Here is a 21,772-nt window from a genome sequence, read left to right on the forward strand (position 1 = left end):
CCATGGCTGAGCATGGAGCTGGCCGGGGCAGGCAGGTTGGTGACCGTCCACTCGATGTGGAAGACCCAGGGGTCGAAGAAGCAGCCGCATGGAGCCCTCTGCAGACCTGTGTGGGTGAGAGGGAGCCGTGCTGGGCCAGGGGGTTGGGGCCCTCCAAGGACAGCCACCGAGCTGGCCCCGATGGCCGCCATCCCCCAGCTCTGTGCTGGGCACGTGGGGAGCTTGTGGCCGGGGTGCTCCGCGCGGGGTGAGCTGCTGTGCTGGTGGGACAGGGTTGCAAAGCAGGGAGGAGACTGGCTTCTAGGAGGTGAAGCGGGAGAGATGGCCCCAAGCATTGGGGAAATTCTCTGGGACTTGGATTTCCTGGGCCCGCATCAGCCAGGCGAGAGCAGGGACGCTTGCCTGGGCTTGCTGAAGCCCTGTGCCAAAAGTGCCCTGGGGACAGGGCTGATGGGGATGCTGGGCGTGCGCGGGGGCCGGGGATGGCGAAGGCGGCGGGGTGGCAGAGCAGCCAGGGGTGCCGTACCTGGTGGTGGTAGTGCCTGGGGGCCCTGGGGTGCCACGTGCAGTGAGGGTGGCCAGGCTGCGGGGAAGGGCTGCTGCTGGCGGGGCAGTGGGCACAGGTTGGCTGCGCCTGGAAGAGAGACAGGAGCGATGGCCGATGGTCACCTCCGCTCTTGCCCCCAAGAGTGTCCCTTGGGTGCAGGGGTCAGGGTGGGTCTGTACCTTGGAGGTAGAAGGTTTGGGGAAGGGCAAAAGTCTGCAGGAGTCGGGGTGCCGGGGGGTCCCGGGGGCCGCGTGGTGGGAGCCGCAGTGGTGGCGGCGCCATGTTGCATTCTGGCTGTTGGCTGCTAAGGACTCTCTGGCGTCTCCCAGGAAGGAATGTGGGGTGTCCGCGTGTTCCGCACCGCCCCAACAGCCTCCCCAGCCCCTCCTGCCTGGGGAGGGAAAGGGTTCAGGGGGGGCCTTGCTGCATTCCCAGAGCTGGCATGTCCTTGGGATTAGTGGGACTTGGTGGGACGAGTGCCACGCCTGGAGTGCTGGCATGGAGGCTGCCGGCTGTTCAGGAGGGGTAGGCAGGGCAGGCGAGGTGGAGGGGTCGCACTCTGTGGAAGGGAGAGGTTGGATGGTAGAGCCCTTCCAGTCAGCAAGGATGTGGTGGAGAGCCTCTGGGTGAGGCTGAGGGGCATGGAAAACAAAGCAGCTGTTGCAGCGGGTGTCTGCTACCGATGGCCCAGCCGGGATGCCCGCACTGCGGAGTTATTTGATAGGCCCTGAGGAGAAATCTCTGGACGAGCAGCCCTTGTCTTGATGGCAGATTTCCCAGCCACCACCTGGGAATACCATACTGCTGTGACGAGCAGGTCTTGGCAATTCCTGAAGTTAGTGGGCTGGAACTTCTTTTGTCCCAAGTACTCAGGGAGCCTACTCGGAAAGATGGAGCCTTCCTAGACTTGCTAGTTGTGAATGGGGAAGGGCTCGTTGGTGACGGGATGGCCTTGGCCAGAGTGATCCTGAAATGGTTGAGTTTAAAAGGGTCAGTGTCATGAGAAAATAGGCCGGCAGTGTTGCTACCCTGGAGTTCAAGAGCGCAAAGGTTAAGCCCTTCAGGGAGGTACATAGCAGAGTGCCCTGGGAATGTCGGTTGGGAGCCGAGGAAGGGCGTGATTGTCTTGAGGCTTTGAAGGGCCTTGCAGCGAGCCCTGTCCCCGCTGGAAGGGATGCTGGTGGTGTTCAAGACAAAGGCGTTGCAGCCCTTGTCATCTTGTGTGTCCGTCCATGTGCCCGCCAGCCCGCAAGGTGTGTCCTGCAGGGACGCATCCTGTCCTGGCTCCCCCGCCAAAGGGCTGCTTCCCCTGGGGAAGGAGATGGGGGAGCTTCCCCCCCACCATTGCCTGCCCCACCGGCGGTGACTCGACCCTGGGGGTGGCTCGGTGCCCTTTGAGACTCGCCGGCCCTGATCTGGGGCTCAGCGGGGCTTTTGCACCTCTTGGGTGCCGTTTCCCTGGACCCACTGTGCTCCCTCCCCCTCCCACACAGGCACGGAGCAGTTCCAGAGAAACAGCTTTTAATTGGTAAAACACAAGAGAAAAGGTCCCATCAAAGCTACTCTGACCCCCCTCCTCCCCGTGAGCTTTTTCACTCCTTCCCAGTTAGACTCCCTTCGGCCTCCAGTGCAGTTACCTGTGGGGATCCCCCTGTCACTCCAGAAATACGGACGGGTTCTGCCCTTTCATAGCCTGATGGCATTAGGGTACACTGTGCACCCGTGTCCACAGGAGCCTTCTACTCTTGTGGGTCTGATGTGTCCGGATCCACACAGTCCGGTAAACCCGGTGGTCCCTTTTCTCCTTGCGGCTGGAGGCAGGGCCCCTCTAATCCTGCCCATCATAGCTGTTCCTCACTTCTTGTTAAAATGACTTAGAAGTCCCTTCAAGAGGATCTTAAGTAAGATCAGCCCTCCACTCGCTCTGGGGAACTGCCCACTGGCAACTGAAGAGGCATTTTTCCTGGAAGAATCCATCTTTGTGATGCTTTTGCCTTGCAGCTCACGTATTCATGCCTGTAGGGTTTTCCATCCGGCGTCCTCATGTCCTGTCCGTGGTCACGCAGGTAAAACCACAGGGTATCTTGTGGTGTGTACCCTCTATATCCTCTCTCTTGAGCAGAGGCACGCTTACTCCTAATAGCTGAGCTACTGTTCCGTACAGGTGGGGAGTAGGACATATCCTCTCTAAATGGCTGGAACTCCCGGGACAGTTTCTCCACGGCCGAGACAAGGCAGGAAGAGAGGCTTTCTTTGTACTGCCGGACTTGGCTAGCCATTTTATCCACTCTTGTCCCCTCTTTCTCTTCCCAGTCCATAACTGCTAATGAGTTTCCATATGACGATGGTGCACTCTCTACAAGCTTCCGCCACGTGGATCACGTGCACTGGACTTCGTCCAGCAGTTCAGCACCTGGTTTGGAGTGGCCCAAATAAACGGTGTTCATAGGAACTCCGCTATGATCGTCTCAGCAGAATCTCCTTCTGGGAACAGTGAAAACCAATGGCCTCTTATTGAAATGGGTTATTTCTTGGTTTTCTAGGCTTTTTTTTTAATTTTAGCTTTTGCAAAACTGAGAATTGCAAGTTTCCATGGAGCTCACAAAATGGAAGCCACTTTTTTAGAGCCATAACCTCAGCCCTCTGTACTCTTGGTTACTGCAGAAAAAGCAAAGGTATACAGAGAAACGATCCATTGGCGAGCTGTGTGTTTAATTGACGAATATTATTACTGTCCAAGGAGTTGTATTACAGATTGATCTTTCCTTTTTGAAAAATCAGAGGCTGTGTTTACATTGCCGGGGAGTAAAAAAGTCACCCGAGTGCCTTGGTACCAAGAAGCCACCTCAGCATAGTTGTGGGGTTCTCCTCTGCATAACTTCACCTGCTTCCTAGTAGACACGGTGCTGCCCAAGCTCGGGGGTTTCCAGTGCTCAACCCAGCTTGGCCTGAGCCACATCAGGAGTTTCTACCCTGTGCAGCAAGAATTTCAGAAACTTAGGACAAAGCGTTCCGTCCCTGCTGTTCTGCTCACACATACCTTGGTGTAAGAGAGATTGGTAATTGGCAAGGAAAGAATTCCTTGTTGATTTGAGAAATCTCCAAGTGACCCACAGAGAACCCAGTCATCTGGAGGGTACGTCCCTACTGAGCACGTGGCCCGTGGACTGAGCTGCGAGATAGGGAAGCTCCTGATGTCGGCTTCAAAGCAAGCCTCTTCCATCTGGTTTTGCTCCAGGTGGCTGCTTGGTTGCCATTTGTTTTCAAAAAACACTAGCACTGGGAATTCAGCTTGGGGGCTTGGAGAGGGAGAGAAGAAGCAAGCATGTCTTTCCCAAGGGCAACTGCTTGGTGCTGGGAAGGACGCCCCTCTGTAGCAGCGTCAGCGTAGCTTCCGGGTGATGCAGAGCTGAGAGGATCTCCCAAGTCAGTGCTGCAGGAACGTGGCAGTTTGAGGACCGTGTTACAGCTCTTCTTTTGCATATCACTGTTGCTCAGGCAGGGTGAGAGCTTTGGTTTCCATTCCTGTTATCTCCAGGAGGAGACAGCCATGGGAACCACCGCTGCTTATGCAGTTCCGTGCAAAACAAGCCTGTGGCATGAGAAGAAAGATTTGGAAGACCTTTTTACTGCCTTCCAAATGATTTTGCATGCTCAAGTAAAAGAAAATCATCTCAGTTACTGAGACTGAATTAACTTTTTATTTTCCCTCTCCTTCAGGCCCATCCGAGGAAAATGGAGGAACAAATTGTATAGGGGACATTTGGGAGTTGAGGGGGTGTAGGTGTGAGATTTCAAGTAGTTTGTGCGTGGCAATAGTGAGAGAGCCTGTATTGTTCCAATGCATTTAGGGCTAACTGCCTGCTGCTGATCCTCCCTCAGCTCTCCCAGACGCACATCAGTCTGTACAGCCTTAGCACATATGTTGGAGAAAGAACAGAGGGTGCAGAAAATTAGCAGAATGAGCTTTTTTTAACACCTTCATTGTATCATATTACACTGCAGCCTTAAAATCAGGGTTAGCGAGAACGTTTTTCTCCAGCCGCAAGCTTTAAGCAAATACTGGTAACTGATATAAATGAGCAATATCAGGGCAGCAAGTAAGGTCTTTTAAATCTTTTAAATTGTTGTGGGGTTTTTTTCTTTGAATCGCTTTAAGACTTGAGTTACAGTAAGGCAGTTTCTCATCTGCTCTGCCAGTCAGCACAGTAAGCTTATCTGAACATCCCACTATTAGCCCAACTGAGCTACATGAACGTCACATTTGCAGTCGGTGCTTCCATTTCATTGGACTGTTTTACTGTTTTACAGCATAGCTCTGCTCTGAAAATGTTAGAGACTATAGCTAAAGACTGAGAGAAGCTAATGGATGCTGTGTGCTTTTTTCCAACTTAAAGAGCATGGACAAGTTCAGAAATTTTTGATAGAGGTGATATGAAGATGAATTAAGAACATAAATGAATTCAGGTGGAATTTCTCTGTATCTGCTAAAATGCTGCCTTTCTTCTTCCCCTTGAGGTAGAGTCCATTTAGTGGAAGACTGTTCTCTAAGTACTGGAGACCTTGAGCGTGAACGGTATCTTCTGGATGGGGCTGCCCTTGCCCTTGAACGGTGATAACCATCTGACCTTCACCTGCAACGATTGTTACGACTCTTCCCTTCGCCTCTTCTTGGATACGGTGGCGATCGCGAGTGGGAACGAGAGTGGGAACGACTAAATGAGTGAGAGCAGGAGGCAGTGTGGGAGAAGCACTGCAGGGAGACTTGGACCTTAAAGAAACCCAAACAAACCGAGGAAAACAATAGAGGAAGTTAATTCAAACCAGTCACTGGGCTGGGAAAGAAGGCCTAAATCTTGGGGGACCTCAAGTCTGGTGGCCTCCTGGAGAAGAAACAAGTACCGTGAGAGATTTGGTGCTTCTAGAGAGCAGTGCCTGCCTGGAGTCTGGTCGTCAAAAACCTTTGCAGAAAGGTATGTTGTGAAGGAGCACCAAAAGACCTTGCTAGTGACTCACACCAAAGGAACTCGGGGGGGAAGACTGCTGCCCCTGCCCGGTTTTGGTTGGGAGGTGTCTGCAGGAATGGTGGGCTGGCTGGTGTCAGGTGTTTCAAAGGTGCTATGCGGCCACAGCACCACTTTGCATGGCAGAAGGTGACGTGGTAACTTTTGGTAGACTGATGACAGGGGTGAGACAGACCAGCTGTTGGATGCATATTTGGCCTTTCCCAGGTCTAGAGCAGCAGCAGCAGCAGCAGCAGCAAGCTGTAAGGCATGACAGCTTGGGAACGACTGCTCTGAGTTCTGCGTCAGGTTTTGCCACCAGGAGCATCTCATGACACTTGTCTCACCCCTGCCTCAGCATCCAGGGCCACCTTGGCCCCAAGTGTCACTGGATGGACAGGCAGCCTTGTGCCGGGTACCGCTGCAAGGCTGGGAAGTGGCAGTAACTCCTGCCCCTAGTCCTGCCCCAAATTCAGCCTCATGGCTATTCCCTGTCTCTCGCAGGTCCTTTGCAATCTACAGCACATGGGCAAGCAGCCTGAAGCACAACGTCCGACGCACAAAGCCTGGCTGTCTTCCTGCCGCCACTGGAGTCCCTTCCTGCGAGTGAGCTGCTCGCCCTCTTCTTTCTCTGCTCTGGATCTGCCACCACGAACTGAAGGGCCACTGGAGCTGGGGGGTCTACAGCCCTGATTTACCATTCCAGAGGTAAGGAGAGAAAGTGACCGTCCGAGGGTTTCATGGGGATGGGAGAGCAGAGCTAAAGGTAAAAACAGATTTCCTCTGATTTCCAATATAACCTACAAGTAATCCACAGAACACAAGATCATCCTTTCACCTCTGGCTAATAAGAAAGCCTTGTCACCTTCTGATCATCTGCTGCCATTTTTTCCCCCTTTTCTCCTGGCAAAACTTGTCAAATTCACTTTCCTCTAACCTGTTCATGGTTTTGGTCAATCTGCTTGCTCTGAGGAATCTATTTCATGGACAAACTCTAACCAGTCCTGCTCAGCATGAAACTTGGGAGTCAAGAGTGCAGCCTGGAAACCGGTGACAACCCACTGACTTCAGTGCTAGAAAGCTATTTTCTTGGAATTCACGCTTTTCATATGCAGCAGTAAAGTAAGAAAGTAGAAATTCCTGAGGTGGCCGTAGCATTGTTGTCGCTCAAGCATGTTTTGCACATGGTAATGCACCTTTCTTGGATTTTGGTTGTTCAGATGAGGCGCCTCCAGCCTTTCTCTTTCTCCTTGGCACAGCTGAATTTTTCCTGTCAAAAGGAACAGGGCTGTATTGAGGGAGGAGGTTGAATTTCTTCTCAAATTCTTCTTCCAACTGTGCTAAGCTAAAGGGCAGGCAAAGCCAATCCAATTAAATGTAACTCCATTTCTGTAGGAAAAAAAATATCTTGTTTAGGAGAGTGTGTGCCTATATACATTCCTGTCTCCCTAATGTAGAGAGAGAGGGAAAGAGAGAAGCGCGCACACATGGTAAACATCATACTGTGAACCCAAGTTTGGGAGGAGGATGTACGCTCCAGCTTCTGCATTTGTAACTCAGTACAAATTGATTAGTTGTGTATATGAAAATTAGAAAAAATACAGAAATTAGGAAAACAAGACCGTAAAACCCATAAATAAAGCAACCAATAACATGGTTTGTAAAGCCTCACATGAAAGTCCTACCACTGGAATGGAACCATTCAAAAAGAATGGAACAATTCAAAGCAGAGGAATCACAGAGTCACAGAACGGTAGGGGTTAAAAGGGATCTCTGGAGATCATTGGTCCAGCCTGCCCTGGGAGAGCAGGATCACCTAGAGCAGGTTGCACAGGATAAGAAACATCACTATTGCTCCTGTTTGATATTTTTTGGCATGGCATTACTTGGTAGTAGTGTTTGACCTGGAAGCCTTGAGAAGCCCTAAGATGAGGGAAAAGACCACCAGTGGTTCGGTGGCATCTGCCACATCACAAAAGTCATGCTTATGAGCATGACCTTTCCGATGCCAAAATTATCAGCTTAGCCTTTCCATTTTCCTGCAGGCTATTTGAAATATGGTGAATGATACTTGAAGATGCATTAACAGTGGTTTTTAATATTGAACCAAATTAATTCAGAATCCTCGTTTTGCTTTGAGACAGATGAGTGAACCTACTCAGGACCCCACTGGAGTTAAGGGATCTCGTGCACTGCACTTTGCAGGAAGAGGGCCGCAACTTGCTCTCTTCCTGCCGTCACACATTCTCATGATTTCTTCATGCAAGGTTTTGTTGGAATACACACGGCTCCTCCTTTCCACCATCTGCCTGAGAACTTCACCTCAGCGGAGGGGAGTTGTACCTTTTCTGCCGGAACCTGAAGTTCTCAACTTTCCAGGTGAGTAATTCTTTTCTTTTGGGTTTGTCCCACTGCAGGGCCATCGGACACACACCCCCGCCCCAAGATATCATCAATGTCTTGGTACGTTTTACCTCTCCCCTCGGGGATGATTTCTGATAGTGCTGGGGCCAGGGCGTGATGTGCCAAGGTAGGCGAATGCCCATATCCTTGTGGCAAAGGAGTAAAGGTCTATTGTATACCTTCCCGTGTGAATGCAAATCTATCTCGGTCGCCTTCCTGTGGAGGAACCATGAAAAACATCTCTGTTACATCAGTGGGGGCTAAACTGTTGTGGGATTGTTCCTGTCTGGTGACAATCAGTTGGGCTGTATTAGGCACGGCCGCTGTCAGGGGACCAGTGCCTGCGTTTAAGGGCCAATAATCGATGGTTAGCCGCCACTTCCCGTTTGGTTTGCAAACTGGCCGCACTGGAGAGTTATCAGGGGAGTGAGTTTGAATAATTACCCCCTGTTCCTGCAGCTCTTTGATCATGGGAGCGATTCCATCTGTAAAAGAAATGTACCAGACGTGAGTTGCCCTAGGTTTGCTTTCTTGCAGCGCTGGATGCACGGGGGAATCAGCTCCGCCCAACGTGCATGCAGGTGATTACCAACGCACAGCTTATATAGACTCAAAACATACATATTCACCATTTTTCTCAAAAAAAGGCAGCCCTATGAGAATCATTTCTTGGAATTCATTTACGTAGTCTCCTCCCCGTCACGCATGCTCAGTGATTTGAGTCGGTGGCCCTCAAGGGGTCTCTGGTGGTCGTCAGTGGTCGCGCAGCCGTGTTTGCTGGATGACCCTCTTCTTGCAGGCATGCGCAGTATCCTCGCCGTGGATGCACCTGTCCGTAACAGCTTACTTCATAAGATTAATATTCCCGGGCCTAGTGTCCGGTTGGGTAGGGACTGTACGTGGAACGTAGGAGCATTGTACATTGCCATGGTCAGTTAGCTTCATTACCTGTTACCTTGATTACAAACTAATTATTCCAAGCTAATCATTCTGTAGTTTCTGTCTCACGGCCTCTATGCCACCATTACATTTTCCCCTTTTTGGAAGTTTCCTTCCAGGCCTTGAGTAGCTTTCTGGTTAGCATAAGTTTTCTTAGAGCTAAGCTTCTATATTTTCTACAGTTCCCTCCTTTTGGTTTTTTTTTGCATCCCTGCAATTATTTATGCCTCCAAGCTCCTTGCAATTTTGCTATTATACTAGAAAGACAGGTTATAGAACATTGAAAAATCACTGTTATACATACGATCCCTTGATACCAAGAAGCATGATTTTGCAATTGCATTAAAAAAAAAAATAAATTTGCAGGCACAACGAATACTGAGTTCCCTGTTCATCTCCATCCAGAAGGCTCGTTTTCACTGGAATATAAGTTCCAGGTACCGCTAAAACTCTCCCAAATAAAACTTCTGCTGGAGATGCACTCACTGGTTGCCTCGGTGTGTTTCTAATGTCCCAAAGTAGTAAATTTAGCGCTTCTGGCCACTTCAAGCCAGTTTGTTTACAGGTTTTTAGCTAATTTGGCTTTGATGGTCCTAGTCATCCTTTCTACTTGCCCTGATGATTGTGGGTGATAAGGTGTGTGCAATTGCATCTTGATGTTTCATGAATGCTAAATTTGCACTAAAATTGCGGCAGAGAAATGTGCTCCTCTGTCCGAGTCAATTATTTCAGGAACTCCGTACGTAGGTATTCTCTTTTTCAACAGAGCTTTAAGCACCGCTATTGAGTGGTTCTTTCGAGTTGGGAAAGCCTCCACCCAGCCGTGGAGATATTAGCCTGTGCAGGCTGCCCATGGACGTGCTGGTAGCCGGGGATGGACGCCGGCAACAGCAGGGGGGCTGGGGCCACCGCTGTGCCCTCTGCGCTAGTGCCACCGGATTCCCCAGGCATGGAGCTACTGCCTTGGGTGCCGTTTTCCCTGGACCCCCTGTGCTCCCTCCCCCTCCCACACAGGCACGGAGCCGTTCTGGAGAAACAGCTTTTAATTGACAAAACACAAGAGAAAAGGTCCCATCAAAGCTACTCTAACCCCCCTCCCCCCCCCCCCAAATACACCACCCCTCCTCCCCCATCCCCCACTCCCCCCACCTCCACCTCATCCCTACTCAGGCTCTACTTCCCCCCCTGCCACCCCCGTGCTGCCTGCCAGAGCCCTGCGCTTGCTGGCCGGCTTTGGCAAGGCGCTCTGCCCCCGCTTCTTGCCCCGCTTCTCGCAGACGGCAGCCTGGGACGGTGGCAGGGCCATCCCCGCAGCCCCCCACGGCTCCTGGGGCTCCATCCCCATGGTGTAGAACTCTTCCATGCTCAGGATGGTGTCGGTGATCTCAGGGACGCTGTAGTCGGGGGTGAGCAGCTCCTCGGGCAGGGAGAGCGAGGCAAAGTGGCAGTGGGGGGTGGCTGTGCCGGTGCCACCAAGCTCCCCAGGCCCAGGGCTGCTGCCGAAACCATCCTGGCTGACCCCCACCGTGTCCAGGGAGCAACCAAAGAGCCTTAGGGCCTCTTCGAGTGGCACCTCCTCGGACACAGTGAGGTCGCCTGCCAGGTCCCCAAGGGCTTGGTTGTTGGGTGCAGCAGAAGGGCAGGAGGGGTCGTAGCTGCCCAGTGGGATGTTTCTTCCCCCATGTGCCTCCGCAGTGGTGGCCATGCCGTCGATAGTGAGCTGGGCAGGCTGCTCCTCGACGTGCTGGTAGGCGGCGCTGGATGTTGGTAACACAGGGGAGGCAAGGGCCACCGTGCTCCCCTCTCTGCCCAAGCCACCAGGGTCCCCATGCATCAGGTGACTGCCGGCATCCTCCTGGGTGGCCTCCACCCCATCCAGGGTGCAACCCAAGAGGCTTAGGGCCTCTTTGAGAAGCTCCTCATCGGACACGTCAAGGTCTCCTGCCAGGTCCTCCAGGGCCTGGCTGGGGGAGTCATGGCTGCCCGGGGGGATGTTGGTGTCCGGGTGTGCCCCCACAGGAGGTGCCGTGCCGCAGGTGTTGGTCTGGGCAGGCTGCCCCTCGATGTGCTGGCAGCCAGGGTTGGACGTCGGCAACACCAGGGGGGCTGGGGCCACCACTCTTCCCTCTGCACGGGTGCCACAGGAGTCCCCAGGCATGGGGCTGCTGCCAGGAACATCCTGACTGGTCCCCACCGCATCCAAGGAGACACCAAAGAGCCTGAGGGCCTCTTGGAGAAGCTCCTCCTCAGAGACTTCCAAGTCTCCATCCGGGTCCCCAGGGGCTTGGTGGTGGGGGCCAGCAGTGGGGCTGCGGGGGGTGTCACGGCCCGGGGGGATGTTGGTGCCCGGGTGTGCCCGCGCAGGGGTGGCCGTGCCAGAGCTGTTGATGTGGGCAGGCTGCCCCTGGATGTGCCGGTAGCCAGGGATGGACGTCGGCAGGGCTGGGGGGGCTGGGGCCTCTGCTCTCCCCTGATAGTTTTGGGGTGTGAGGTGTGTCGGCTGTCCCTGCGGGGTCAGAGGGGCTGCCCAGGCTGGGAGGGTCCTGCAGCCCCTGGGGCCCCCCCACAGGGCAGCAGCCGGCAGAGAAGCGGTGCCATGGCTGAGCGTGGAGCTGGCCGGGGCAGGCAGGTTGGTGACCGTCCACTCGATGTGGAAGACCTGGGGGTCGAAGAAGCAGCCGCATGGAGCCCTCTGCAGACCTGTGTGGGTGAGAGGGAGCCGTGCTGGGCCAGGGGGTTGGGGCCCTCCAAGGACAGCCACCGAGCTGGCCCCGATGGCCCACATCCCCCAGCTCTGTGCTGGGCACGTGGGGAGCTTGTGTCCGGGGTGCTCCGCGCGGGGTGAGCTGCTGTGCTGGTGGGACAGGGTTGCAAAGCAGGGAGGAGACTGGCTTCTAGGAGGTGAAGCGGGAGAGATGGCCCCAAGCATTGGGGAAATTCTCTGGGACTTGGATTTCCTGGGCCCGCATCAGCCAGGCGAGAGCAGGGACGCTTGCCTGGGCTTGCTGAAGCCCTGTGCCAAAAGTGCCCTGGGGACAGGGCTGATGGGGATGCTGGGCGTGCGCGGGGGCCGGGGATGGCGAAGGCGGCGGGGTGGCAGAGCAGCCAGGGGTGCCGTACCTGGTGGTGGTAGTGCCTGGGGGCCCTGGGGTGCCACGTGCAGTGAGGGTGGCCAGGCTGCGGGGAAGGGCTGCTGCTGGCGGGGCAGTGGGCACAGGTTGGCTGCGCCTGGAAGAGAGACAGGAGCGATGGCCGATGGTCACCTCCGCTCTTGCCCCCAAGAGCGTCCCTGGGGTGTAGGGGTCAGGGTGGGTCTGTACCTTGGAGGTAGAAGGTTTGGGGAAGGGCAAAAGTCTGCAGGAGTCGGGGTGCCGGGGGGTCCCGGGGGCCGCGTGGTGGGAGCCGCAGTGGTGGCGGCGCCATGTTGCATTCTGGCTGTTGGCTGCTAAGGACTCTCTGGCGTCTCCCAGGAAGGAATGTGGGGTGTCCGCGTGTTCCGCACCGCCCCAACAGCGTACAGCCCAACAGCTACTCTGGACGAGTAGCCCTTGTCCTAATGGCAGATTTCGGCTTCCCAGACATCCGCTTGTTGTCTAAACAGCGGATTCGTTACGCGGTGTACACTAAGCCAATTCTCACACACATAGGAGACATATTGCTTTTTATTCAGGCCTGGGTGCTGGGTGGATTTCCACAAATCAAGCACACCTAATGCCCGTTCCCTGTCATATTTATACACAAACCTTCCAAATTAGGAGACTCCCAGTTACAATGATTGGTTCATATTTCTTTTGGTAGTATGCAAACTAGAAGGCATGCTCGGTTCTTTTCTCGGCCTTTATCTTTGGATAGGTGGCATAATTTGGGTAGGGGGCTCGTGGGTCGGTGGTTGCGGAGACCCTGGCCCAAATTACCTTTCCCCTAGTTTCTCAATACTTCTGGCACTCCCCAATGGTTCTTCAGGGTCTGTTGATCAGACTAACGATGTATGGGTTATGCTTCTACCTCTTGACAAGCACGTCTTCCTTGACACCTTGTCTGGGTAAATAGGAACTGACATAATGGTAGCACTGGACAATGGCCATCCTCAGGAGTCCCTAGCCGCTATTTACAAAACTCTCTGTGACATCCTGAACTGTGAAGAACTATCATCTGTAGCATTCTTAACTATGGAACTATGAAAAACAATTTGTAACTTTTTAGCTGCAGATTCAGGATTAACTTTCAACCTCGATGAAGGATATCCTGGTCCGACTCAAAGCACGTGATGAAACTGTGAAAAAATCAAGGTGTGGAAGGATTATTCACTGTATAAAATCGTCTTATAAGCAGCGCGCTCTGTTGCCCTGTGGATAGTATCATGTCATCACCGGCACGACTGGTAATTTTCCGTTTCTTTCCTAGTACAAGGATGCATTTATGGAGGCAAATCCAGGGGTGCAGGTGGTGCCCCACAACGAAGCAACCTGTGGAACCCCAGACATCGCCTGTTACAAAGAGGAAAAAGCAGGCTCTGCAAAAGAGTTACCAAGCCTGAGGAAAGGGGCCAAAAGTGAAGCAATGGCACAGCATAACTTTGGGATGGCAGGTGAGATTTCCATCCCTGTTCCTCAAAGGGAACAGCCTCGTTTTGTTTGAGGGTGCGGTGTTGGAATCAAAGCGCAAGGCCAGTTTTCTTTACTGCAGACTGCGCTGTAGTGCAAATAGCTTTCGTGTCCCACATGGAGTTGCCAGGTGCGGTGGGTTGACCCTGGCTGGGGGCCAGGTGCCCACCAGAGCCGCTTTATTACTCCCCTCGTTCACCAGACAGGGGAAAAAAAGTATAACAAAAAGCTTCTGGGTCGAGATAAGGACAGGGAGTTTCTTAAGTCTTCTCCCTCCTCTCTCCGGCTGCAAAAGCTCCCTTTCTAACTGTTTTTTTTTCCTTCTTAACTATGTTATCACAGAGGCGCTGATTGGCTTGGCCTTGGCTGGCGGCGGGTCCGTCTTGGAGCTGGCTGGCATTGGCTCTATCAGACACAGGGGAAGCTTCTGGCAGCTTCTCACAGAAGCCACCCCTGTAGACCGCCCCCCCCGCTCCCAAAACCTTGCCACGCAAATCCAACACACTGTGCAATAAAGTTTAAAGGGCTTAGAATAGTCTGGAAGCCCCAAAGCTGGAGCTCGCATTAATGCTCCCTTTAATGCACAAAAGGCTTTTTCTCGTTCAGGACCCCAAGCTATGGGTTCCCCCTCCTCATTTTTCATTGCCTCATTAAGAAGTTTCGCTATTTCACTAAATCCAGGAATCCACGGCCTACAAAATCCCACTTGTCCTAAAAATCCCCTTAATTGTTTCTTTGTTACTGGTCTGGGAATTTCTTGTCTAGCTCTTACCCGTTCTGGATCTACTTCTCTCCCTCCCTGGTTTAAGAATAAACCCCAGATCCTTCTTTACCTGTTGTTGACAGAGTTGCAGTTTGGATAGAGATGCACGGTGACCCTTGTTTGCAAGTTGGCTGCACAGATATTCAATATCCCGCGTACAAGCTTCAGCCCTATGGCTTGCTAGTAACAGATCATCGACATCCTGAATCAAGACAGAACCGCCAGGAAATTTTAAATCTCTTCGATGGTTTCTGAGAACTTGAGAAAAAAATAGTTGGTGAACTAGTGAACCCTTGTGGCAAGTGTGTCCAAGTCAACTGTTTCCCTTGCCAAGTAAAAGCAAAAATGGATTGACTTTCTTCAGCAATGGCTATGCTAAAACCTGCTCCTGTTAAATCCAAACCAGTAACATATTGTGCCCATACAATACAGGTGTTTGGGTAAGAATGAAACTGGGGTCAGGGACAAGAGGGTGTGGGGAAATTACATGCTCATTTACTGCGCGGAGATCTCGAACAAATCTGTCTTGCGGATCCCCATCCTTATCTAATCGAAGTTTACTTACTGGCAAGATTGGAGTCTTAGATGGACTTTGGCGTTCCTTGAGTATTCCTTTTTCTAAGAAAACTGCAATCCGTTTTTGAGTACTCGGAATAGCCTCATCTGCAATCGGGTACTGTTTCATTGATGGAGGTGACCCTCCTTTTGTGTTCATTATTACCGGTTCTGCGGCTAACGATAATCCTATCTCATCACCAGAGCTGCTCCACAGTTCCCGGGGAAGTGCTTCAAGTCCTTTTGGGATTTTAAAAGCCGACCAAATTCCTGCAAAAGATCACGTCCTAGCAAAGACACAGGTGAATCTGGAGGTACCACAAATCTTCCCCATACCCTTTTTTCTGCAATGATCATTGGAAGTGGCGTCGAAATAGATTTTATTTCTTGTCCAACAACCCCTCTTATAAGTACCTTTTCTTTAGAAATCCATGTTTGTGGGAGTGCATCATTCAAAAGGGACAAGGTTGCTCCTGTGTCTACTAAAAATTCAACAAAAAGTCCGTTTAGCTTTGCAGTAATTTGTCCGTACTCGTTTACCTTCACTCCTGCATTCGACATCTTCGCAGTCCTTCGGCAAGCATGGAGTTCAGCTTATTATTTTTCTGTTGTGAGTGAGGGCACGGTGGATACGGTGGATTTGATCCTCGTCCAGCACTTCCTGGGCGGAGTGGGCACTCCCGCTGGGCATGTCCTATCTTCCCGCAAGAAAAACACTCTAAAAGGTTGGGATTAGATTGGTTAGGGAATGGAGGAAAGGGAGCCCTTTCCATCAGTCTTTTTCCCGTCAGTTGTGGCTAAATTCCAGTTGGGGTCCTCAGTGGGCCAGGGATTTAATCCTTGACCTCTCTGAGCAATTTCTCAGTCCTTTAGAAGAATTTTCTCTCCCTCATCCATCTGGAATAGTTCTCTCAGCAAAGTTTTCATGTCACTCCAGTTAGGTGTGTAATCAGTGACTATTCCAGCTAGCATTTGTGCACATCCATCTGCATCGTCTCTTCATCTTGGCATTTTACTTTGCCACATGATCAAGTCACCTTGTTTCCAAGGTTTGTGGCGCATCACAGCAGTCACTGCAGGGCCATCAGGAGGAGCTCCTGGTCGTGCTCTGGGATTTGGGATGTAATGCAGTTTCATGGGAAACATCCTGACCTGCTTGGGGAAGGTCAGTTTCCTCGGCCTCAGGGGCAGAGGGAAGCGAGCTTACCCGTAGTTTAGATGGCTTACGTCTTTGATAAGACCAATCCTACCAAATATACCAATAATCAATACTTGGACTTGCAGTATCTTCGAAAATGATCCTTCGAAATGTTAACTTATGGGGCTTAAAAGTTCCTTTGCGGGGGGGGGGGTGCAAATATCCATAGGTCCTCCCCCTCGAGTTCGAGTTAGGAATGGCCATTCCTCCTGACACAACCCAATCAGTCTTGTCTTTTGTAAAGTCTGTGCCCCATAAATCTTACTCCAATTTTCTAAAACCTCAGCAAGGGGCGTCCCCCTTTCAATGCTGGGTGTAGTTCCCGTTTCTTAAATTTCTTTTCCTCTTACCAAAGCTTTAGCAAGTTTAAACACAAGAGTACTCCCAGTATTGTCTGGAATCACCCGTGCCCAAGTCTCTTAGGTGAACGCACCTATTTTTGTTATGCCAGCAATGAGCGTTGGTCACGGGTTTGTCCAGAGAATTAGCTGGTGCTCCTTCCTCTTGCGTCCTAGGGTCCCCATCTGGGTCGCCATCTGTTAGAGGGTATGAGAAATGGACCAGACGTGAGTTGCCCTAGGTTTGCTTTCTTGCAGCGCTGGATGCACGGGGGAATCAGCTCCGCCCAACGTGCACGCAGGTGATTACCAACGCACAGGTTATATAGACTCAAAACATACATATTCACCATTTTTCTCAAAAAAAGGCAGCCCTGTGAGAATCATTTCTTGGAATTCATTTACGTAGTCTCCTCCCCGTCACGCATGCTCAGTGATTTGAGTCGGTGGCCCTCAAGGGGTCTCTGGTGGTCGTCAGTGGTCGCGCAGCCGTGTTTGCTGGATGACCCTCTTCTTGCAGGCACGCGCAGTATCCTCGCCGTGGATGCACCTGTCCGTAACAACTTACTTCATGAGATTAATATTCCCGGGCCTAGTGTCCGGTTGGGTAGGGACTGTACGTGGAACGTAGGAGCATTGTACATTGCACCATTGTACATGGTCAGTTAGCTTCATTACCTGTTACCTTGATTACAAACTAATTATTCCAAGCTAATCTTTCTGTTGTTTCTGTCTCACGGCCTCTATGCCACGATTACATTTTCCCCTTTTTGGAAGTTTCCTTCCAGGCCTTGAGTAGCTTTCTGGTTAGCATGGTCACCGAAATCCGGGAATAAACCTCGTAACACCAATGTAGTGTTAAAAGGCAGGCATTCTTTATTGCAGCGCTGGATGCACGGGGGATAGCTCCACCCAATGTGCATGCCAGGTGATCACCAACACACAGGTTATGTAGCATCAAAACATACATATTCATCGTTTTTCTCAGAAAGGGCAGTCCTATGATAATCATTTCTTGGAATCCATTTCCATATTCTCCTCCCCGTCACGCATGCTCAGTGATTTGAGTCGGTGGTCCTCAAGGGTCTCTGGTGGTCGTCAGTGGTCTTGCACCTGTGTCCGCTGGATGACCCTCTTCTTGCAGGCATGCGCAGTATCCTTGCTGTGGGTGCACCTGTCCATAACGACTTACTTCATAAGATTAATATCTCCAAACCTATTGTTCAGTTTGGTAGGGACTGTACAAGGAACATAGCAGCATTGTACCTTGCCATGGTCAGTGAGCTTCATTACCTATTACCTTGGTTACAAACTAATTTTCCCAATCTGATTCTATAGCTACATTAAGTTAAAATCTTACAAATATAATCAAATCATCCTAACTTTTATAGAATCAACTTTTGATTGCTTTATCAAAATAGATGTAACATTTCCCCCCTTTGAAAGTTTTGAAAATTATTTCAATACTTTCACTATACTAATCATTTTCTATGTTGGAGGAAACTCTGGGATTGCTTGTCTCTTTTGCTGTTCTGCAACAGCTTGGACGATCATATGAGTGAAAGAAGCTTCACGAGTAATTTGCTTTTTCAGATATGTTAACCGATTCATCATTTTCCAGGCTATGACATACAATATTGCTGACAAGGTCAAACTGATCAAAACCAATATTAAGAGAATCACGATGGGGTGACACAACTTGTTTAGGATGCCTGTAGCAGTAGGTGACCATCCAAAAAGTGTGTCCCACCATCTAAGTTCTGCATCTCTCTGCGCTCTTTCAAAAACTCGGTGTATTTCTTTCACATTGTGATGAACAGTTATTAGGGGTTTTTTGTCCGTTTTCCTTAATTTTTTTTCCAGAATTGCAATCAAATCCTTGCGTTGTAATAACTGTTTCACTAAAGCGAGATTCATTCCAATGGGTATAGGTAACAATTCATGAATCAACATGTAGTTAGACTGCAAAAGTTGGTGAGATGTGACTGGGGTCGAATAAGAAAAGTCACATCCATCAATCGTAGTAAAATTACAAACACAAAAATTTGAATGATTTTTAATCTCTACGACTACCTTATCTACATATAAAAAATCACAAACAGTCCTCAAACATACACAGCCCTTACCAATATATATAATAACTGTTTTAGGGTTCTCGTTAGGATGAACCTCAAAATGGCAAATATTTTGTTCAGTATCCAGACAAATATCTTGTGCCTCAATTGCATTACCTTCACAGACAAATCCTTGTTGTTCTCGCACGATGCAAGATTCCAAATTAACAGTTTGCCATTTTTCATTCATCTTTCGGGCCCATACTCTATGCTCGGAAGGCTAGAGTATAGTTCCGTTGTGGTTCAACCCTAATGCCCCAATGGGATAAATTGAGTATATAGTAGCATTAGATATAGTGAGCACAAAAGTTGTAGCCGTGTTTGTAACGGGATCCTAAGTAAAGTTTACCAGGCTCCACCAGGACTGGAGTTCTTTCTCAAAATCAGTAGCACTGTCCCAAACTATTTTCCTAATTTCAGTGGGGAGAGTGCCGCCTTCACCTTCTCTTATAATTGAGGCGGCTACCGACTGCATCCATAATTGAGCCTGGATACAACTAAGAGCCAAAGAGAGGTTATTTTGGACCACCCCAAGTGCGTCTGTAACTAATTTGTGGTCCCTTACATTTACTCTTTCCCATGTTGGTAATATATTTGACAACAGCCACTGGTTAGTTCCTAAAGCCAATAAAGAGGATCGTAAAGGTTGTTGTAATTTAGCCAAATCACTAATTGAGGCAGCCAGTTTGTTCATTATTACTTCTGAATCAATGCTATTTAAAACTCCCAATCCTGTTCCCAAAACACCGGTCAAGTCTCTCCGTGTCCTTTACATAGTAAGAGTTCGTTTCTGCAGCCAGGTGGTCCATCCCTCATATGAAATTTTTAAGAAAGGTGAACAAGCTGGTTGAATATCTGAAACATTGTTTTGCATTGACAATTCCACTTGTTTGAGAGACCATGCCGGGTTAAACAACATTTGTTGCAAGCCTGTATTTCTAATCACATACGGTCCAATTTCAAAGATTTTCGAATTAAGCGCAACAATTGGTTGGGTAGTAGGTATTATGACGTCTATTTTAAGTTCTCCCCAGTATTTGGTGTTATTTTTACCACATATCACTCTAAAGATTTTCTAAAAGAAAATCATCTCAGTTACTGAGATTGAATTAAGTTTTTATTTTCCCTCTCCTTCAGGCCCATCCGAGGAAAATGGAAGAACAAATTGTATGGGGGACATTTGGGAGTTGAGGGGGTGTAGATGTGAGATGGGGTTTTTTTTCTTTTAATCGCTTTAAGACTTGAGTTACAGTAAGGCAGTTTCTCATCTGCTCTGCCAGTCAGCACAGTAAGCTTATCTGAACATCCCACTATTAGCCCAACTGAGCTACATGAATGTCACATTTGCAGTCGGTGCTTCCATTTCATTGGACTGTTTTACTGTTTTACAGCATAGCTCTGCTCTGAAAATGTTAGAGACTATAGCTAAAGACTGAGAGAAGCTAATGGATGCTGTGTGCTTTTTTCCAACTTGAAGAGCATGGACAAGTTCAGAAATTTTTGATAGAGATGATATGAAGATGAATTAAGAACATAAATGAATTCAGGTGGAATTTCTCTGTATCTGCTAAAATGCTGCCTTTCTTCTTCCCCTTGAGGTAGAGTCCATTTAGTGGAAGACTGTTCTCTAAGTACTGGAGACCTTGAGCGTGAACGGTATCTTCTGGATGGGGCTGCCCTTGCCCTTGAACGGTGATAACCATCTGACCTTGACCTGCAACGATTGTTACGACTCTTCCCTTCGCCTCTTCTTGGATACGGTGGCGATCGCGAGTGGGAACGAGAGTGGGAATGACTAAATGAGTGAGAGCAGGAGGCAGTGTGGGAGAAGCACTGCAGGGAGACTTGGACCTTAAAGAAACCCAAACAAACCGACGAAAACAATAGAGGAAGTTAACTCAAACCAGTCCCTGGGCTGGGAAAGAAGGCCTAAATCTTGGGGGACCTCAAGTCTGGTGGCCTCCTGGAGAAGAAACAATTACCGTGAGAGATTTGGTGCTTCTAGAGAGCAGTGCCTGCCTGGAGTCTGGTCGTCAAAAACCTTTGCAGAAAGGTATGTTGTGAAGGAGCACCAAAAGACCTTGCTAGTGACTCACACCAAAGGAACTCACTCGGGGGGAAGACTGCTGCCCCTGCCCGGTTTTGGTTGGGAGGTGTCTGCAGGAATGGTGGGCTGGCTGGTGTCAGGTGTTTCAAAGGTGCTATGCGGCCACAGCACCACTTTGCATGGCAGAAGGTGACGTGGTAACTTTTGGTAGGCTGATGACAGGGGTGAGACAGACCAGCTGTTGGATGCATATTTGGCCTTTCCCAGGTCTAGAGCAGCAGCAGCAGCAGCAGCAGCAAGCTGTAAGGCATGACAGCTTGGGAACGACTGCTCTGAGTTCTGTGTCAGGTTTTGCCACCAGGAGCATCTCATGACACTTGTCTCACCCCTGCCTGAGCATCCAGGGCCACCTTGGCCCCAAGTGTCACTGAATGGACAGGCAGCCTTGTGCCGGGTACCGCTGCAAGGCTGGGAAGTGGCAGTAACTCCTGCCCCTAGTCCTGCCCCAAATTCTGCCTCATGGCTATTCCCTGTCTCTCGCAGGTCCTTTGCAATCTACAGCACATGGGCAAGCAGCCTGAAGCACAACGCCCGACGCACAAAGCCTGGCTGTCTTCCTGCCGCCACTGGAGTCCCTTCCTGCGAGTGAGCTGCTCGCCCTCTTCTTTCTCTGCTCTGGATCTGCCACCACGAACTGAAGGGCCACTGGAGCTGGGGGGTCTACAGCCCTGATTTACCATTCCAGAGGTAAGGAGAGAAAGTGACTGTCCGAGGGTTTCATGGGGATGGGAGAGCAGAGCTAAAGGTAAAAACAGATTTCCTCTGATTTCCAATATAACCTACAAGTAATCCCCAGAACATCAGATCATCCTTTCACCTCTGGCTAATAAGAAAGCCTTGTCACCTTCTGATCATCTGCTGCCATTTTTTCCCCCTTTTCTCCTGGCAAAACTTGTCAAATTCACTTTCCTCTAAACTGTTCATGGTTTTGGTCAATCTGCTTGCTCTGAGGAATCTATTTCATGGACAAACTCTAACCAGTTCTGCTCAGCATGAACTTCCAGAGTGCAGCCTGGAAACTGGTGACAACCCACTGACTTCAGTGCTAGAAAACTATTTTCTTGGACTTCACGCTTTTCCTATGCAACAGTGTGGTGGGTGGACCCTGGCTGGGGGCCAGGCGCCCACCAGAGCCACTCTATCACTCCCCTGGTTTACCAAACAGGGGAGAGAGAAAAAGTCTAACAAAAAGCTTCTGGGT

General features: G+C 50.3%; 1 long non-coding RNA gene across 2 annotated transcripts; it reads left to right on the top strand.

Annotated features, from left to right (window-relative positions):
• Positions 1-5,312: 5,312 nt before the first annotated feature.
• LOC129201017 (uncharacterized) lies at positions 5,313-20,284 on the top strand. 2 transcript variants are annotated; one of them, XR_008575208.1, is made up of 3 exons: positions 5,313-5,520; positions 7,695-7,929; positions 20,067-20,284. It is a non-coding gene; the product is annotated as an uncharacterized LOC129201017 (long non-coding RNA). The 2 variants fall into 2 exon arrangements; XR_008575209.1 differs by lacking the exon at positions 5,313-5,520 and adding an exon at positions 6,113-6,258.
• Positions 20,285-21,772: the final 1,488 nt, after the last annotated feature.

The sequence above is a fragment of the Grus americana genome, unplaced genomic scaffold (genome assembly GCF_028858705.1).
Source record: "Grus americana isolate bGruAme1 unplaced genomic scaffold, bGruAme1.mat scaffold_76, whole genome shotgun sequence".
NCBI lineage: Eukaryota > Metazoa > Chordata > Aves > Gruiformes > Gruidae > Grus > Grus americana.